At 36.3% G+C, this 14,889-nt stretch overlaps 1 protein-coding gene across 7 annotated transcripts in view; it reads left to right on the top strand.

The window, feature by feature from the left end:
• Nucleotides 1–14,889, top strand: part of CSRNP3 (cysteine and serine rich nuclear protein 3) — a 236,250-nt gene that overhangs the window by 59,032 nt on the left and 162,329 nt on the right. The window lies entirely within an intron of this gene.

Here is a 14,889-nt window from a genome sequence, read left to right as displayed (position 1 = left end):
ATTTAATTCAATTTCTTTATGAAGTTCACCAAAGAATCCTTTCCCCCAATGAATTAAAGAGACTTCAAGGTTTGAAATGAATTGAAAACAGTAAACTCCTGAGGGTTCATATGCAAATAGAATGGGAGACCAAACTCTGCTTGAAATGGAATTGCACAGCACTGGGCTTCTCAAGAAAGCTTGCTTTTAGCTATTAACTTAGGAAGTTAAAGCAAGGCAAATAATTGAATATAGTTAACTTCACTTTTTGAAGTCATAGATGACTTCACCTTGCAGTTGTACCATCAGAGGAGTGGTTAAGGTAATTTATATGATAACCACATGATTCAACAGATACTGATCAAATGCCCACTATGTGCACAAGACTTGGGGTGGGGGGAGATGGGAAAGACAGCAGTGAATAACATACATCAATATCCTTGCCTTAGTGGAAATGACATTCTGGTGACTTGCAATAGGTAATAAAAAATTAAGTTAGTTATGTGTTTAGTTAGTTATTCATGGTTATATGTGTCATGGAGAAAAAGGAAAAGAAGGAATATAGAGTAAAGAATAGTGGAATTTTTAAAGAAACCTAATGAATTAAGATTTTATTTTATTTGACAACCAGAGCAACAGAGAAGGAGAGAAAGAGAGAGAGGTCTTCCATGTGCTGGTTTACTCCCCAAATGGTCACAACAGGCAGGTCTGGGCCATGCTAAATACAGGAGCCAGGAATTCCACCATGGTATCCCACATGGGAGGCATGGCTCCAAGCAGTTGGGTCATCCTCTGCTGCCTTCCCAATGCATTAGTAGGGAACTGGATCAGAAGAAGAACATCTGGAATTTGAACCAATACCCTGGTAGGGAAAATCAGTGTCCTAAGTGGCAGCCTAGTCTGCTGTGCTACAGTTCCCTGAGGTAGGCTTCATTTTTACACAAAATTTACAATAATTTATTTCATTATTTATATGAAAGACATAGATGTCATTTTTGTCTACATTATGCCAACTAGAAACAAGTGTGATAAAATACAAAATTTGATGGTAAGTTCGCTAAATCATTTATTAAGGTATATGTTGTTCATGTGTATAAAGTAACTAGAATGTGTCTTTCTCAATTGCACTGGAAAAAAATTTTCAAGCTAATACGTTTACTACATATACATGAAATGCCATTGTGTTTGCAATAGAGAAATAGACTATCAAATGTGAATTAGTCTACACACTTTCTAAATCAGTAAAGACTATACCTAGTCATCTGTTTATGGGGGGCAAGCAACTCATTTTTCATTGAATAAAAAATAAAACCTAAAGCAATAAAGGATTTATATACAATACACATAGATGATACATGGAACTGGAAAGCTCTGTATAATATTCTTTTTTTTAAAGATTTATTTTATTTATGTGAAAGACAGAGTTACAGAGAGAGGTAGAGACGGAGAGAGATCTTCCATCTGCAGGTTCACTCCCTAGATGGCCGCAATGGCCAGAGCTGTACTGATCCAAAGCCAGGAGCCAGGAGCTTCTTCCGGGTCTCCCACTTGCGTGCAGGGGCCCAAGGACTTGGGCCATCTTCTACTGCTATCCCAGGCCATATCAGAGAGCTGGATCAGAAGAAGAGCAGCTGCGACTAGAACCAGCACCCATATGGGATGCTGGCACCTCAGGCCAGGGCTTTAACCTGCTGCACCACAGCGCTGGCCCCTGTATAATATTCTCTTTTTTTAAGATTTATTTTATTTATTGGAAAGACAGAGTTACAGAGAGAGGTAGAAACAAAGAGAAAGAGAGAGAGGCTTTTATCCACTAGTTCACTCCCCAGATGGCTGCAACAGCTGGAGCTGAGCCAATCCAAAGCCAGGAGCCCAAGAGCCAGGAGCTTCTTTCTACATCTTTCACATGGGTGCAGGGGCTGAAGCACTTGGCCACCTTCCATTGCTTTCCCATGTGTATTAGCAGGGAGCTGGATTGGAAATGGAGCAGATGGGACTTGAATTGGTGCCCATAAGGGATACCAGCCCTATAGGCCTGGCCTTCAACCCACTGTGCCATGGCACTGGCCCCTGTATAATATTCTTAATCATAAGTTTTAACATTATTTTCATGAAAGCACTTAATATCAGGTCTGCAAATAGAAAAAAGTTACTTAAAGTACACCTTATTCACATAGTACACCCATTTTTCAAAGTACCTGGGTCTCTCTACATATATTTCCTTTATTAGAAGAGACACTACACAAATGTCTTCAGATGCCTTTTGATGGTAATCTGGTTGCACTTTCCTACACAATGTTTTGTGCTCAACACAGGAGTTCAGAGGTGTCTAAGACCCAGATAATCCTTCACATCTACACTATAAATAAACATTTCAAATAAATTAACATTATCTTAATAAACATTGGGGCCAGGATTGTGGCAAAAAGGATTAAGCCATCACTTCCTGCAATGCCATCATCCCACATGGGCACCAGTTTAAGGACCAGCTGCTCCTTTAACAATCCAGCTTCCTGAATATTCTCCTGGAAAACCAGCAAAAGATTGCCCAAATCCCTAGGCTCCTGCATCCTTATGGGAGACATGGTTGGATTTCCAGTCTCCTGACTTCAACCTGTCCCAGCCCTGGCCATTGCAGCCATTTGGGGAGCAAACCAACAGAAGGAATATGGGAGATTCTCATTCTCTCTCTCTCTCTCTTACTCTCTCTCTCTCTCTCTCTGTCTCTCCCTCTCTCTCTAGTTCTGCCTTTCAAATAAATAAATCTTTAAAAAAATTCAACTTTGCCTTTACTGGAGAGTTGAAACATTGAGCTAATTTCATATGCACAAAAAATGTAATTGAGTCAATTTATTTTCAATAAAAATTAGTCAATGTGAAGCAACTACTTAGCCATCCAAATAAATAACACAAAATTTGGACCAAGAGGAATAAAAGGCAAGTATTGTAAACAGCCTATAATCTAAAGGAAATAAATGTCCCCTATTGTAGTGTTAAGGGAAACACAAGGTTAAGACCATAATGGTTTGAGGCTCTATCTTAATTTAACAGAAACAAAGAGTGTTTATTACATGATGTAGTGTAGAGAGAATTCATGTCCAGCTCTGTGAGGTTAACCACAAGGAGACAATCAGTGTTGTTTTGGAAAAACCAAAAGAAAAAGAGGAAAAAGTGAGAGTTGCAGAGGGCCAGTGGAAAGTTGTGGCAAAAACAAAGCTCTCTCATTTAATGTTACTGTGTTAGAGATATATTTCTTCCAAACCAGTGCTGACCTTTTCTGAGCCATCTGGAAACTTTTATAGAAAGAATCAGAAGCTCTTTTATTTAAGGATAACTAAAATATAACTTTCCAAGTGCAAGTAGAAAATAGAATATTTCCTCCCTTAAATTCCTTTGCTTTCATCCTCCATACATTTGCTTTGTAAATTTTCTAACCCAAGAATCATTTGCAAACTTTTGCCACAAATCTAAATTCTCCATGCCTGTTGCCTAGTAATGAGTCCTCAATCTTTTCACAAGCACCACCCACACACACATATCTTTGAATTTTGCATCACCTGGCATGGCCTTGCAGTGAAGGGTCTTCCTTCTCCACATCTGTCGTTAGTGATTCCTCAAATGATTTCTAGCATTCTTATTATCCTTTGTCCTTATAAATAATTTATTTAACATAGGTTTTATCAGCCTTATCACTTTGGACATGTTGATCCAGGTAATTCTTTGTAATGGAGAGGTTATTCTATGTATTCCAGAATGTTTGCTAGTATCCTTGGCACTAGACACCAGTAGTGTCCATCCCTTCCCAGAGTTCTAAAACTCAAAAATGTCTTCAAATATTGCCCATGTCTCTTCAGACCAAAATTACTCCAGACTGAGAACCAGGGATAAAACTCTAACCTGTACAACATCAATACATTTCTACTCGGTAGCCACAAAACCTCCTGACTACACCCAACATCTTATTCTCAATTAAAATATTTCAGCAAAGACACTTTAAATAACAGTTTCTCTGTTTTACCATCTGCATATTTTTAGTTTCTTTTTATTTGTATATGTCCAGCCTTGTATCTAAAAACATATCTTACAAAATAATAAAACCGAATATAAAATAGTTGAGAATATTAAAGAAAAAATAAGATGATAATGTAAGATTAAGTTAGTTCAATGTGACTTTGGGTGCCTTGCTTCCTTCTAAATGTTCTCCAAGTCTTGCTTGGAATTTTGCTTGGACCTCAGCAGCCTGCCATTTATTTTATAGTCATTCTCTTCTTATACCCTGGCTCCTGGTGCTGCAAGAGGAAATTCTACCACTCTGCAGTTTTATGGTTTTCTCATCTGAGTTGGTCTCAACAGTACTCAGTAATCCTTTCACTCTGACTGTGGTCAGCCACTAGTCCAAATGTTTATCACCTCACGCAAGCTATACAATCTCTCCCCTTCACTCTTAGTGCACCTGCTATTATAACAAGAAAATTGAGGTCACTGTGTGGAAACTATTGTGAATCCTTGCAATTCACTGCCTCCAGAATCAAACAGCTACATCTATAAATATACTTCCTTTTTCCCCTATAATCTCAAAGAAGGATCAGAAGCCCTTCCTGCTATTCAGGCAAGCCTGTGTTTGATTTTATTCCTATCACATAGGCCGAGACCTCTTGCCATTAATTATCTCCTTTTTGTCCTTTCAACTCTTTCCTCTAAGCTGTCCTTTCCCTTCAGCCTTTACACGCTCTCCACACTCCTATCCAAAAAAGCAAATCAGCACACACAAAAACAAACTCATGTTTCTCTTTCTGGGAGCTCACCACTACTGCCATCCAATTTCTCTCCTCTCAACCCATTCAAACTCTCCATAGCAGCAGCTACATTCATTATTCCCAGTTCCCGAGATCTAGTCATTCCACAGCACAGTGTGATCTGATTTCTAACCCCATTTAACAGAGCACACTCTCTAAAGTCACAGATGACCCCTAGCCCTTATCTTGACTGCCTTTCTCAAGGGTATTGGACACGTTAAGTGTATTTTTCTTCTTTCACTAAGATGTTATTACAGCACTTCCTCTTGGTTTCTCTCATGTCTGTGGATGTTTTTTAAAGGCCTCTTTCACAGACTCTTCTGCCTCTGATCTTCCATCCAGAAAGTCATAAGTCACAAACTCAGATACCACCACATATTTAGATCATATAAATGAGTGAAGCTGGCTAATTGAAAACACTAAACTTGGTGGAGGTCAAACAACATGCCCACAGAATTTATTTGGATGGTGCTCCCTGTAGATTCATCCTCAGCTCATTACTCCCCTATGCTGCCTGCTCTCCCTAATCCAACAAAGTTACTCTTGGGTCTTTGTTAACGACAGTCAAGGAGTCCAGAAAATTCAGAGAATGCATCCTATGAAAAATATGTGCAATTATTTCAAAAATTTTTGCACCAAAATAAGCTTATCTTTTAATTCCATTTCTCCATGAATGTTCTGAAGTAGCCACATAGATTTTGATGACTCCAACCCTGCTCTTCAGTAAACCTATGTTATTACAACACACATACATGTAAAAAGGAATTCAATGCCTAACAAAGACACACACAAACCAAAATCATCAGAGCAATGGATTAAAGAGTTCAAAAACAGGTACTATGTACATGCAATCATAAAATGCAACAAAAAAATCATTACATTGAAGAAGCTCTCCAAGGAAAATCTGTTAACAAACTCAAGTACTCAAGTTAGTATCTGTTGAAGAAGGCATGCCCCATGTCTCATATCGTAGTGGAGGTTTGATAGCTCACAATAGCTCCTGACTCCAGCTTCTTGCTAATGCAGACCTTGGGAGGCTGCAGTTATATCTCAAACAACTGGGTCCCTGGCACTCGTGGGAAAGCTGGATTGAGTTCCCAGCACCCAGCTTTGGCCTAGTCCAGTTCCAATTTACGGAAAGACATTGAGTGAATGAACCAACAGCTGGGACCTCTCTCTCTTTTTCTTGTTCACTGCCTCTCAATAAATAATTTAAAATTTTAAAAACAGAAGGCATTTGAAAAATGGAGATGAGAGAAATACAGTTCATGCATTTGATGATTCTAGAAAAATTCCTTAACTACTTGGAGAAAAATAAGATGTGATTTGGGGATCATATAATATTGAAGTAAAGTTTAGCTATAGATTAAAATATTATTAAAAGTATATTAAGCAATTTTTAAATGTTTTAAATTATTTAAAATATTTATGAACATTAAATAAATTCAATAGTTTATATATTTAACTTTGGTTTAGTATTTAAGCAATGAAAAAAAGCAAAGAAAAATAAAGACACTTATTCATTTTTAATCTGTAAACAAACAGTAAAATTCACTTTTGTTGATATTTAAGTTCCATGGAACTTGTCCATTGCACAGAGACTTATAACCTACATTACAATCAAGACACATTAGAGTTTGATCAACTCCCAAAATTCCCTGCATCAATCCCTTTCCACTTTTCCGTATATAGTAGTATACTCTCCGGCAAGTGATCTGCTCAAGGTCACTATAGCTTTGATCTTTCCAGAATGTCTTAATCTATACAACCTAGTCTTTGCATCTGACCTATTTCATCTAGTACGATGTATTTGAAATTCATTCATGCTGTTGCATGTAGCAGTAATTTCTTTATTAATGCTAAGTAGTACTCCACTGACCTTTTGGTTGCTTAATATTTGGTGTTTTGAATAAAGTTGCTATAAATATTTAGGTAGAAACTTTTATGAGAACTTGGGTTTTCCTTCGTCATGCAAATGATAATGTGTGGAGAACTGTGAGTCACATAAAATATATAAAAGTACTTCGAAAAGTTTATGGAAAAAATGAAATTAAAAGTGAATTCATTTTGGGGCAAAAAGAAATTTGAAAGTATTTATATGGTTATTCATAACATGCGTTTTCCATATAATATGTAAAAAATTGCACCAACTTTCTTTTACACCAAAATAAACTTATACTTTTATTTCCATTTGCATGAACTTTTGGAAATGTGTTCATATGTTTAACTAAGATATTGCAAAATTGTTTTCCAAAATGACTTATACCCTACTGCATTTCTGCTAGCAATGTCTGAGTATTGCCATTGCTTCACACACTCACCAGCACTTGGTATTATATGCTTTTACTTTATTTATTTTATGTTAGCCATTCTAAATATCAGAATGGTTTACTTTGTGTATCCTTAGTGGATGGTAATATCAGACATATTTTCTTAAGCTTATTCATCATCTGTATGTATTTTTTTAATTCTTATTCAATAATTTTGCTCAAGTTTTATTAGATTTTTTTCTATTATTGAGTTTTGAAAGCTCTTTAAAAATTTTCTGAACAAAAATCTTTGGAGAAACATATGATCTGTAAGCATATTTTCTACATCTGTGGCTTTTTTCATTATCTTGGCTATGTTTTCACATATGTTTAACTTTGATGTAGTCATATTTGTCAAATTTTTCTTCTATGAATTATGGCTTTCATACTATATCTAAGAGCTTTTGCCTAACTCAAGGTCAAATGATTTTCAATTATGTTTTTATTCTAAATGTATTATAATTGTATATTTTATAATTATGTTTATTACCTATTTTAAGTTAATTTTTGTATAAGGTAAAAGACTGAAGTTCAGTGCTCTCATGGTGCCATTCATGATTTATTTAATAGGACTATTCTTTCTCTATTAAATTACTTTTCCATCTTTGTCAAAAGACCAAATCAAATTTGTGTGAATATATGTCTAGCCTCCTTATTTTGATCTATTGATGTATGCATTCATATTTATACTTGTTCCATTTTCACACTATCTTATTACAGTAATTCTTAGAATCAGGCATTGCAAATACTTTTCCTTCACAAAATTGAAAATCCTTTCTTTCACAATTGATATTCTAATTTTTTGCCTTGCCCTGTAAATTTTTAGAATCAGCTTATTTGATATCTACAAAAAGAAATCCTGCTGAGGTTTGATTGGAAAATTCATTTATGTATATTAGAAAATCATGTGAACCCAATTAAAAAGACACTTGAAAAATATGCAGTGTATATATGACACAAATGTCTAATATTATTAAAATACAAAGAGTTGTTAGATATGATTTAGAAAAAATATGACACTCATTAGGATAATTGGCAACCCTTTGTGGGAGCTTTTCACAAAAGAATATATAAAATATTCAACCTAACTAGTATCCAAAGTCATTTACTATATAATGGTTATATAAACATGTGAAATGTTAAGTAGCAGGATAGCACGTTGACAGACAGTATTTTTAAGGTCAGATTTAACTTTGAGTATATCCCATTCTCCAATTATCTGTGGGGATTTAAGCAAATTGCTTAGCCTTTGTAATGCTCAGTCACTCCATCAATAAAGTAAACACAGAGTCTAGCAGGGTATATAAACTCAAATGTAGGCTATCATAAGTATATAAATGTTGACAAAGATGTAGAGACATTTGCTGTATTGTACAAGGATGGGCAAGCACATCTGTTCAACTTCCTAATATGCTACTTGTCATTATGTATCAAATGATTTAAAAGCAGGCATACCTTTTTTAAAGATTTATTTATATATTTGAAAGAGTTACAGAAAGGCAGAGGTAGAGAAAGAGAGAGAGGTCTTTCATCCACTGGTTCACTCCCCAGATGGACACAATGGCCGGAGCTGCGTTGATCCAAAGTCAGGAGCCAGGAGATTCTTTCAGGTCTCCCATGCAGGTGCAGGGGCCCAAGGACTTGTACCATCCTCTACTGCTTTCCCAGGCCACAGCAGAGAATTGGATCGGAAGTAGAACAGCTGGGACTCGAACCAGCACCCATTCGGTATTCTGGCATTACAAGCAGAGGCTTTACCTGTTATGCGATAGCGCTGGCCCCTAAACTTTTTGACTTAGGTATTCTAAGTATAAAATATAATCTTAAGAATATGATAATTATGAACACAAACCTGTATATAAAAGATGTTTATTGAGAAAAAATAATTTAAGTCCTAAAATGATAAAATAATTAAATACATTATTAAATATTCATACAAAGTAATATTCTGAGGTGGTTAACATTGAAGTGTTTCTATAGCATCTTTTATTATTGGGGACATATGTGAAATATACCAATAAATGAAAAATGGCATTATAAAACAGCTTTTACAATATTATGCTCTGAAATGATGTATAGATATATAAGAAACACACCCACATATATAAAATACTTGCATAAAATTAAAATGGTATATCCGATAGTTGTAGACATACTAAATTGAGTACCTCCTTTGTGTTTTGGTAGTCTTCAAACTTATTGAAAACATACCTTATTGAATTATTATTAACTCAAATGTAGGGTATCATAAGTATATTAAATGTTGACATCTTATTGAGAATATAATTTAAAATACAGACAATGAAAGGACAGGGATTCATAAATGACATCAAGAGATAAATGGCCAACTACTTAAAATATGTTCATTCCATAGATGACATTAGAGGCGGCTTGCCTTATTATTGAAGAACATCTGCAAATTAATATAATCACCAGCTAGTCACAGTTAAGAAATGGGGTAAAAAGATTGAAAATACAATTTACAAAAAAAAGAAAGAAGAAAAAACTGTCCTGACCCTTCATAGAAATGAATGACAAAGAAATAATATGACATCATCTTATGACTATCAAATTAGGAAAGTTTTTTTATTACATACCTATTTCACTGTTATATATGAGTACTGTTGATAGAAGTATAAAGTAGTAGTAAAATACATCAAGAAACTCTCATATATTTATACTTTCTTATCTTAAGAAATCAGATTTTTAGACAAAAGGAAATGTACTATAGTATTATATATAATTATTTGAAATATTGAAAACAACCCACATGTCACGTCATACAGTTTGCAAAACATTGTAGTACCTTCAGAAGATACACTTTTTCACAGCCACAAAAATTTCATTTATAGGAAACTTTATTGAGATGAAAAATACTCAGAGTATATTAGATAAAAAGGTAAACATGAAAAAAGTAGAGATGATATAAACTGAACACACACAGATGCACACACATTCACAGTTCTAAAGTAAATTGAAGACACTGGAAGGAATTAAAATATCTACAAATATTATCTAACAATGCAAACAATGTAATTAGTGCTTGAAATACAAAAAAATTACCTCGAGAGAGAATGACAATTTGTTCTTTTTTTGTTATTCACTCTAAATATTTATGTAACTGTTGGTGGTTTTTTTAAAAGATTTATTTATTTTTTATTTGAAAGATGGAGTTACAGATAGGCAAAGGTGGGGGGTCTTTCATCCTCTGGTTCACTCCCCAAATGGGCGCAGTGGGTGGAGTTGGGCCAAAGCCAGGAGCCAGGAGCTTCCCCCTGGTCTCCCATGTGGGTGCAGGGGCCAGGGACTTTGGGCATTTTCCACTGCTTTCCCAGGCCATAGCAGAGAGTTGGATCAGGAGAGGAGCAGCCAGGTCTCAAACCAGCACCCATTTGGGATTGCAAGTGGCAGCTTTACCTGCTATGCCACAGCACCAGCCCCAGTTATTGGTATTTTAAAGAAACAATCTGCTGATGTCTTCCCTGGACCAAATATTTTCCTGCCACTGTGTTCACCATCTCAATTAAAAGTATCCAGGCATCTGAGTCAGAAAACTCTGAAGTAACTGAAATGATTTATTCTCACTTGCCATTTCTTCCCAAAAATCAAGAACAAATTCTATGGGTTTTGCCTCATGTTACTTTTTAACACTCCTGAGATCCATGTCTTTAACACCCCCACTTTAATCCTGTTATTCTTCATTTGTCATCTGAAAAAAGAGGTAGCCTACTGATGAGTTTCCCCGATTCCATTGACATCCCTTCAAATCCATTCCCGATATAACTGCCTTGAGGTTAATCTAATACCAATAACTGACCATGACCTTCATTCAGCCTCTTAAATTTCTTCAAAGGTTTCCCATAGATAGATAAAATCCAGGCTGCTGGTCTCAATTACCTGTCTTCCCTATTATTCTTCAACATCACCACTCATTATGCTCTGCACCTGAATCTACAGTTCCTTAGCTCTAATGGTCTAATTTCATAACTTTGTGCCTTTATATCTATCAGGAGCTTGTTCTATTGGGATGTTCCATTACTTTTCTTTTCCTTAGAAACTGGTGTTTATTTTCCATCAAACTTATTTTGTTTGTTTAAAAGCCTGTGGAAGGGGTCTATCATTGTGATGCAGTGGGTTAAACTGCCACCTGCAACCTCAGCACTTCATTTGAGCGTGTTTGGAGTCCTGGCAGCCTGGGCCAGCTAGGTGGAGTTCCTAGCCCCTGGCTCCTGGCTTTAACCTGGCTGAGCCCAGCCTTGGCTGTTGCAGCCACTTGAGGAGTGAATGAGCAGATGGAAGATCTCCGTCTCTCCCTCTCTATATATTACTCTTTCAAATAAAATAAAAACAATTAAAAAAAAAAAAAAAGATCCTATGGAAGAACAGCTTCCTACCCATTCAGTAGCTTGAATGGTAGAAGTTGCCAATCAGGCTTCAGGGGTGGGCTAAGCTTCCAGTATAGAGAACTCCTGAGCAGGCACAGCGAGCACCTGCACCTTCAGACCAGCCTGGGATCTCAGGCTAAGTAGAGTAATCTCAGAAGCCAAAGTTGTCCATTCACCCTGAAATTTCTCCTTGGTCACAACTTTTTCAACAATGGCCTGCTTTTGCCTTTTCATCTCTTCTCTGCTGAAGTAGAGATCAGGCATGACCTCCCCTGGGTATTCATGGGAGAAAGTGCCACACATGGGCAAAATTTCCTGGGCAGCATCCACCACATCAAAGCCACTGTGTGGGTTCCTTTGTAGTTGCCTAGGATGGCAGCAGCCATACAGCGCAGAGGAGTATCACACAAAGCAATGGCAGGCAGGTTCGCAGAAGATGCTTCTGTGAGAGCTGGTGGTCAGTCCTGGGAAACATCAGATGTGGCTGGCAGAGGGCTGCCTGGATCTGGTTAGTCAAAGATCCATGTATGATGGGGCCAGCAATCAGAGTCATGCCCATTGCAACAGCAGACTTCAGCACAGCCCTCTCTCCTCTCCAGTGTTCCTGGAGGACTTGACGCTGATGTCAGCAGGGTTTTCAGTGGCAACAATGACAGGAAGGAGCTACCCGCAGAAGCGTCTCCCAGGTCCTCTCATATTTATGATGTAGATGCCATTACTTTTCCTCCTGCAGGTGTACTGTTGCCATCTAGGTGTGTTCCTTCTGCAAGCAATTTGAGGATATCCCCCTCCCTCATTTTCAGGGTTCTGGCTTGCCTTTAAGTTACTCTGGGAATTCAGAACTATGATTATATACCTCTCTCTGGGAAGTAGGGAAAGAAACAGCTCCTTGTACTGACGGGCTTAGCTCTCGTGGCTCCTTTTCGTTTTGCACTTTGTGTCTACTTTCAACCAAGCAAATAACTACTTTAATGAAATTGTGTTTTTACCTGTTATCTTGACACACTGATGAGCAGCAAAGCAGAAAGCATGTATCCCAAGGGGAATGCCATGGATATTCTGGGAAGTAAAGTAAAAAATGCCCATTAGATTTATACTTAAGTTTCTTCATCCTTTCTAATTCATATATTTGAGGATTCACATAATTTAGATAGCATGTCTGTAGAGTGATACATAATATATAAACACATATACATACATATAAAGGAGGACATGAAGAAATTTTTCTTCTTAGCTGATGATGATGTGTGACTTAATATGCCTGAATACTGCTGTGAAGTTTCTCCAGGGTAAGGAAAAGATCTTATTTATTCAGAACACAGCACAGTTGGGCACATAGGGAACACCATTGAATTTAAGTGGAATTAAAATTTCAGCAAACTCCTATTCACATTTCTGAAGTTAATTTTGAAGTGAATAAAGATTTGGATTGAGGGGAAACATTCTTTCTCCTCTTGATTACTAAACGTAATGTATATGAGAGTTAAAGAGAATTTGAGAAAGAAATGCAAAGCAATGGAGAGTAAAATTCATGCAAAAGTAACCTGCAAATGTATTAAAATTGTGGTGAATGCAAAGTTTTAACAGAAGTATGCTTATAGTTTGCCAAAGGGAACTAAAATGCAAGATTATCATAGACTAGAAAATCTATGAGGATTTATAATAGGGAGTATTCATTTTCAAAGCTAGTGACAATTTGAGAGTAGAATATTATGCTAATTCTCCAAGGTCAGAACTAGAAAGTTCTTTAAAAATTCCTTTTATAAGCAGCTGGCCCAATTTATATAGTATTTACATTTGCATTGGGATATCTGCCCATCAGTTCCTACTACTAATCTGACAAGAAGTCAAAACCAAGGAGAACTCTATTTAAATAAATTTGAATATTGTATAGAGAATGATTCTCTAAATCTTAGTAAGATTATAGTTCCAGGTATCAGTAATTCCAGACAAACAATGCAAGAAAATTGTAAAGAAAATATATCTTTATGGTTTGTGTAAAGATAAATGAACGAAAATGAGAAATAAAATATTTACAAGCTAGGGACACATGTGGTGGCATAGCAGGTTGGGCTGCCACTTGGTACCTTTATATTCCATGTGGGATCATGTGTTCAAGTCCTGCACTTCTGCTTACAAACCAGCTTCCTGCTGGTGTATGCTGGTAGGCAGAGGATTATGGTTCAAATGTTTGAGTCCTACTATACACATGGGAGACGAGTAGGAGTTCCTGGCCCCGGATTTGACCTGACCCAGCTCTGGTTGTTGTGTGCATTTGGAAAGTGAACCAGCAGATGAAAGATATCTTTCTCCTCTCTCTTCTCTCTCTCTGCCTCTAAGTTGAAAATAAATCAATAAACATTTAAGAAATATTTACAAGCTATACATGCACACACACAGTTTTTTTCAAGGTAGAACTAAAATATTTATCTAAATATAAAATGAGATGTTTGGAAAAGAATTTTTCTTTGCTAATTATTTTTTAAGTCTGTATGGACATCATGAATCTAGAATTCTCTCTTGGTTTTTTTTTTAAAATGAATATAAAAGGTCACTCTTTTCCTGTCTTTTTTTGTGTTGAAGCAAATCTGATTACCTTCAAGAATCAGAAGAAATGAATATATGAGTGATTTCTTATGAAGGAAAAGATAAAAACTAGCAGATGTAACCTTGTTTCAGAATAAATGCAAAAAATCCTTTATTTTTTTTCTCCAAAATGACACATTTAGAATGCAAGCATTTAAAAAGATTTTAGTTTGAGTGCCAATTGTCAACATCAACTAATTATTTGTTTTACATCCAAAAGAAGTAGTAGCTTCAACATTTCTATATTAAATATAAATCAGAAGTGTAAAATGCCTGCTAGTTTGTGTTTTACATGCAGGTGTTGTATTTGGTAGAATTCTAAATAACCATTGTAAATACAAATGCACAGCCAGGATAAAATGACTGACTAATCTTCAAACTCTCCCTCCCAATCATCACTTCTCCACTGATTGAGGAACTATTCAGTTTTGAAATCCAATCTGCCATTCATGATGTAGCCATGGGGATCCCTTACTTAGTCATCTCCCCTTGTCTCTGCAAAGGTTAAAGGGCATAACGAAGTGCTAAGAGAGGCCAAGCTGCTTCATGCTCACAGTGTGTGCGCTGTGTCAAAGCGTCAGAGGTTTATTGATGCAGTGGGGCCAGAAAAATGAGAGCAGAGCCAATTTTCTCCTTGGCCTTCACCCTTTTCACAGACCTCAAGATAACCACTGTTATCAAAAGGACACAAGAATTCTCCTGTTTTTCGTCGTGGATGTTTGGCTAGTTTAAATATAAATCTTGGCAGGAAATTGCTTACATTTTGGACAAGTAGTATATTTTATTTCTTCTTATTAATATGTAAGTAATAATAAAGTGACTAAAACTCATTGA

The sequence above is a fragment of the Oryctolagus cuniculus genome, chromosome 3, assembly GCF_051225735.1.
Source record: "Oryctolagus cuniculus isolate XC-2025 breed Fujian yellow rabbit chromosome 3, ASM5122573v1, whole genome shotgun sequence".
Classification (NCBI taxonomy): domain Eukaryota; kingdom Metazoa; phylum Chordata; class Mammalia; order Lagomorpha; family Leporidae; genus Oryctolagus; species Oryctolagus cuniculus.
This window is presented reverse-complemented; position numbering and strand designations above follow the sequence as displayed.